Source organism: Corylus avellana, chromosome ca1 (assembly GCF_901000735.1).
Source record: "Corylus avellana chromosome ca1, CavTom2PMs-1.0".
Classification (NCBI taxonomy): domain Eukaryota; kingdom Viridiplantae; phylum Streptophyta; class Magnoliopsida; order Fagales; family Betulaceae; genus Corylus; species Corylus avellana.
The window spans coordinates 2,224,355-2,230,275 of NC_081541.1; positions in this window are offsets into that span (position 1 = coordinate 2,224,355).

Below are 5,921 nucleotides of genomic sequence, written 5' to 3' on the forward strand. Positions count from 1 at the left end.
TTAATTAAAAAAGTCGTTTAAAACTTTCAATTGTGATAATGTTCCCTCTAAACCGTCAAAAAATTGTCAATATCTACCCCGAGATTAGCAACAAAACAAAAATGACCTTATAAATTTTTTAATAAGCTAGACAAAACACTCCTATAAATTAAAAATAAAAACTTAAAATAAAAAATAAACAAAAAAGAAAAGAAAATATATTTAGCCCCAGAACTATCACCTATTTTACAAATAACAATTATACTTTCAAACTTTAAAAAGTGACATCAGAGCTCATTATACTACCATTGCTTGTTAAATTAGACATTTTTCTCTCCAAAAAATACCCTTGAAGTTATTAATAAATAAAATTAACGTATTTCCCCACAACACACAACCCTCCACCACAACATCTTTATGGGGGGTTTCACGTACCATCGGTCTAATAAATATACAAAAATAACCATTTGAAAAAATAAAATTAATGGGGCTAATATGAAAAGGGCCACCCATTTTTAGTGTTTTTTTATTTTTTATTTTTTAATAATTTTAATTTCAAAGTGTTATTTTTTAATAAATTTAAGGTTATTTTAGAGAGAAAAATGCAAAATTGCCTAATTTGACACACGGCTGTAGTATGGAAGGCTATAATATCACTTTTTAAAACTTGAAAATATAAACACAAAATAAATAATAGTTTAGAGGGTTAAAGTGTATTTAAATAAAAAAAATAAAAAAATAAAAAAACCACATTCAAACCAGTGTTGGCCACCCCTTGGCCAAATGGTGGGGTGGCTGGCCATTTGAAACTAACCTAACCACTGGTTTTCTCATAAACCCTCATTTGTCAAACAAAAGCAAATCAAAGATGACAAAACCCAAATAATACCATATGATGCCTAGAGTAATGTTTATTTCTGAAGGAGATTTATTATACACCATATATAGAATACCATCAAACTAATTTTAAAAATTTCAAACATTTAAAACCATATATATATGTTGAAAAGCTTAAAAAAACTATATAATCAGTTGTACGTGCGTGAACATACATAACGATTAATTCAATGGAGGCCTAGGATTTGCTACCAGTTTTCCCATTTGTTTTGAATACTTGTAATGTTTAGAAAATTCGAAGTTATGATCATTTTATTTTTTTGAAAATTTGGTATTCTTCAAATATTATAACTTGTTTGGATGCGTGTCAATTAGTCTAAAATAATGGACCCAAAACTGAATTAGTTGTGAAGTTTGTCCTATCATAAATTTTGTAAGTCCCATGGTGTGATAGGCATTTACTAAGATTGACGTACACCAACCAAGTCAATGGTGATTGAAATTTGGGGCACAGCGTAATATAGAAGAAAAAAGGAAAACATACTTGTCATTTACCCAGTCTTCTCTGTACACTCTTTTCCAACTCCTGCTTTTCCTTGAAATACCACTTTCCACGTGACCAGTCAAATACGTTAAGTTCTACCTATCATAATTTATTGATTCAACATTCATTATCTTCGATCTTCCAACTTCCACATTTATTTGGAATTGAATATTATGGTTATGAATTCATTAAATTTGGTTGAAAAGCCATAGTCAATTATTAAATTGTTCATTTATATATTTATACACCCACTTCAACCGTATTCTAGACGATGAGAAATGTGGATCATGTATGTTGGTGATCATATTTAATGTGTCTGTGACTAGAGTTATATATGTTATTCGCTTTATGCTTCTGACTCTCTCCTATATATATTTATTTTTAACAGTGTTAACAAGACATTCTCGACTAGCCATGAATTATTATTACTATTTTTAGTCACGAACATATATAATATAAGGGTTTTTTAGTTCACTTTGTATATTATTTTTAGTCACATTCATGAATTAAATTATTATTTTTTGTATATCCTAAGAATTTCTAAGTTCACTTTGATATACAAAATTATAATTTATACAAAATGAAATGAAAAGGATTCGTTTCAACTCAAAATCTCAAGTCATACATAAGGGTGTGATTGTTGAGTATAATGTGAGTGTAAAAAAAGGGTGGCGTGTGGTATATATGGTGCAAGCTATGAGCATGAACGAGGGTCACACATAAAGGAGAAATTGTTGAGTATAACTTGTGAGTGTAAAAAAAGGGTGGTGTGTGATATATATGGTGCAAGCTATGAGCATGAACGAGGGTCACACATAAGGGAGAAATTGTTGAGTATAACTTGTGAGTGTAAAAAAAAGGGATAGAGCCCAACATTGGAAAGATTTGAGTGTTGAGTATAATGTGTGAGTGTGAGTGTAAAAAAAGAATAGAATCTCACATTAGAAAGATGTAAGAAAGCATTATTGAACAAGGGTCACACTTAAGGGAGAGATTGTTGAGTATAACGTGTGAGTGTAAAAAAATGACAAATTCTCACGTACATTAGAAAGATTTGAGTGTTGCGTATAACTTCCAATTTTAAAACGTATGTTTAAGTTTTTGAGTTGTGTGGTATCTTAACATGCTATGTCATGAGCTCACTAAAAGACTTTTCAAGGTATCAATTTGTCTAACAAATAAAATTCTGGATACAAGTTGACATACATGTATATGGAATTCTCAAAAAAATATTAAAACCTATATATATTTAAAATAATTTATTTTATAAAAAATTGTCTATTTAAAGCCTAGAGAACTACAATTTTAAAACAAGATATTTTAGATAATATAAAAAATATTTTGATTTCTTAATTTTTCTTAAAAAGAAAAAAGAAAAAAGTGCCGATTTTTTTCTTTTTGAATGCCGCTAAAGATTTCGTCCTATTAGGGTTCTGTGAGTTCTTTCCCTGCTTAACTTAAAAATAGACTCTTTTGTATCATGTGGAATTTTCATAGCATCCAAAGAAATGTCACTTTATGAGTCACCAGAATTAGTCGAGAAAAAGAGAAGTACAAGACAAGAAAAAGAAGCAGCTAAGAAAAGTCCTCTTAAATTGTGTTCAACGTCCAAACAAGAGAAGAGAAGAAAACGTACAACACAACCAGTAATCATAGATGTTTATGTGCAAATTAAATTGCAATTACTAAATTGGAAGGGAAAAGTAATATTAGCGCGGTCCTCAAATTAAAGCATCATGAAACAGAAACACCCATAAAATAATTTGTATCCATAAAATGCGAGTTTGTAAATCTTTTTTGATATTTGATAATTGATAATCTTCAAGAAAAATCATTTTTAGTGAATAAAAAAGAAATCAAAACCAGGATATCTTCAGTTATTTTATTTGATCTAAATTGAAAATTTAAAACAGTTTCAGGAACTAATAATTTAATATTCTATAAAAATATTTTTTTAAAAAAATAATTAATTGAATATATATATATATATATTTTTGAAAATAGTTTTTAAACCATGCATGCATATAAAAATAGTTCAGTTTTGCACAATGTTTTATTTTTAATTTAATTTTTTTTTAAAAAAGGTGATCTTAATTTATTTATTTATTTATTTTTTTTGCGTTTTGTAATTTCTTGTTTTCTTAAAAACATTTACATTTTTCAAGCATTTTGTTAAAAAAAAAAAAAAATGACATGAACGGAATGAACTTTTTTAATAATGATTCTAATCGCAGTATGTAGAGTTTGTACATCTGTCTTTTGTATTATATTTTGAGAGTAATCTCTTTTGTGTGATAATGAGATTTTGGAGTATTGGCGCTTTGGAATCTAAGTGATTTTCCCTCTACTATTTTTGTACTCTATCTTTTGATAGTAAATTTTCTCCAGGTCATCTCTGCCAGCGGATGTAGGCTTGTTAAGTAGAACCACTTAAATCTTTGTGTCATGTGTGATTGTTTATCTTTGTTATTCCGCATTCTTCTTATTTTTCGCATCTCACAAGTCTTGGAAAATATGATTAATTTCCTGACACTTATTAATCTTGTAGACAATGTTGGAACTTTTAAGTTTTTTCTTATATCAATGTATAACTATTATTAATCCTGTTAATTTTTTTCTTTTCTTTATTTTTTTTTATTACCTGCCATTTTAATCTTTTCAATTGGCAGTTGCTTGGGCTATCATATAATCTAAGGATCCATTAGCTTCAGCGTAAAATGATTATAGAAAATACTTTACGTATCTTTTTTAATGTTTGGTACGACGGAAAATAATAGTTAAACTGAAAATATTTCGGTTTGACCGGAAAAGCTTCTTTAATTTCCTTAAAATAGTTTTTCTTTTTAAAACAATAAACAATTTTCGAGTTTGACCTTCACCTGCTCAAATCATTAGAGTTTGTGCAGCCAATTTCCATCGTCACTCATATTCCCTTAGAACCAAACGTTGAAAAATATTTTTAGGGGAATAACTTTTTCTTGATTTTCCACCTCCTCTTAAAAGTTGTTTCGTTGAAAATATTTTTCGAAGAAAAATATTTTACATCGAAACAAACTGATCTTAAGAATGAATTTGTCTTCAGCCGCACCGAGGCATGTTTGATGGCCACCAATTCTCACAAATGGAGCATGCATGTTATGTGTTATGTGAATAGGAGTTTGCAGGATCAAGAGTTTCAAGAGGCACACACAATGTGGTGAAGTATGAGGGGTTGAGAATCATCTATTCTTTTTATCTTATCTGTCAGTACATCGAGTTATCTATTAAATAATGTGTCTATGTTAGCGTTAGTTGTGATTCATGAAGGAATAAGGAGTCTATCTTCAAGTCATCACCGAGATGGTCTTTGTTATCATACTCTACTTTGGTTGTTATGTTTTAGTCTATCTCTTATGCTTATGCACTTAATTATTATTGGGAAAATTCTAGGTGTTTTTTTGGTGTTCTCGTAGTGTTTTTTTGGTTCTAAGTGAATATTATTTTCTAAAATGGCAAAAAAGAAATTGTCTCTTATTTCTCTCACTCAATTTTTAAAAAATAATATATACCTAAGACCATGAGAACACATAACACATAACATTCTCTTTATTACTGGGTAGGAATTTGTAATAAAACAAATAAAAAGGCATGTGAAGTTTTATCCCTTAAATCTTGTGTCTGGCAAAGGCCTAGGGTCTTCAAATATCCTATAATGTTAATCTTTTTTAAGCAAAATAGGCAAAAGGAAGAGGTTGATCCTACTTCTTTTCCTATTTAGAGGAGAGTGGCCGGTTGAATCTGTTGAGAATTCTCATTAATTACATTATGTAAAACACATTAATTATGGATTTGACGGAAAATATATATTTTTATATAACACATTGAGGACTCAACGATCATTTTGTCTCTCATTTTTGTATATTGCTTCATGTGAAATAATATAAAGTATGATATAGAGGTGGTACGATATTAGAGACCAGCATTGAGCCTATACGTGTCTTTTAAAAACACAAGCGTTGGTGGTGTTAATGGTGGCCGACAATTCTGCTAGCTAGGATCCCATCATGAGTTTTGCTTTCTCATTATTTCCATGGTATATGCAAGTTTTATTTCTCAACTTTTGTCGGCCAACAAGAAGTGGATTTACAAGAAAGCTTTCTTTATCTTGATGAATAACCAATTCATAATTTTCAAATATAGATGAGAAACTGTCTCCAATAAATGGGTTTAAAAATAGCCACATATGAACTCAAATGTAAGCAAAACATGCTACACGTACGGTTGCTGATTTTTCTTTTTTTCTTTTTTCCCTTTTTGTATTTCACATTATCCCAACGACCATTAATGTTTGTGTTGATCCTTTGGAGACCTTTTGCTTCAATCAACTAGTGAGTGGGACTAGTAAAACTAGAAAAGAAACGCAGGGTAGTGGGCAGTCTAAAACAAGAAAAGAAAGCACTTAGCAAGTGGACCTTGCAAAATTCCTGCCACTTGGACGTGCGTCTTTTAGTCAATGAATAAGAGATTGTCAAGCTAAATTTACAACAGAACAGATTTTTTTATTTTTTTTTAATCAAATAAA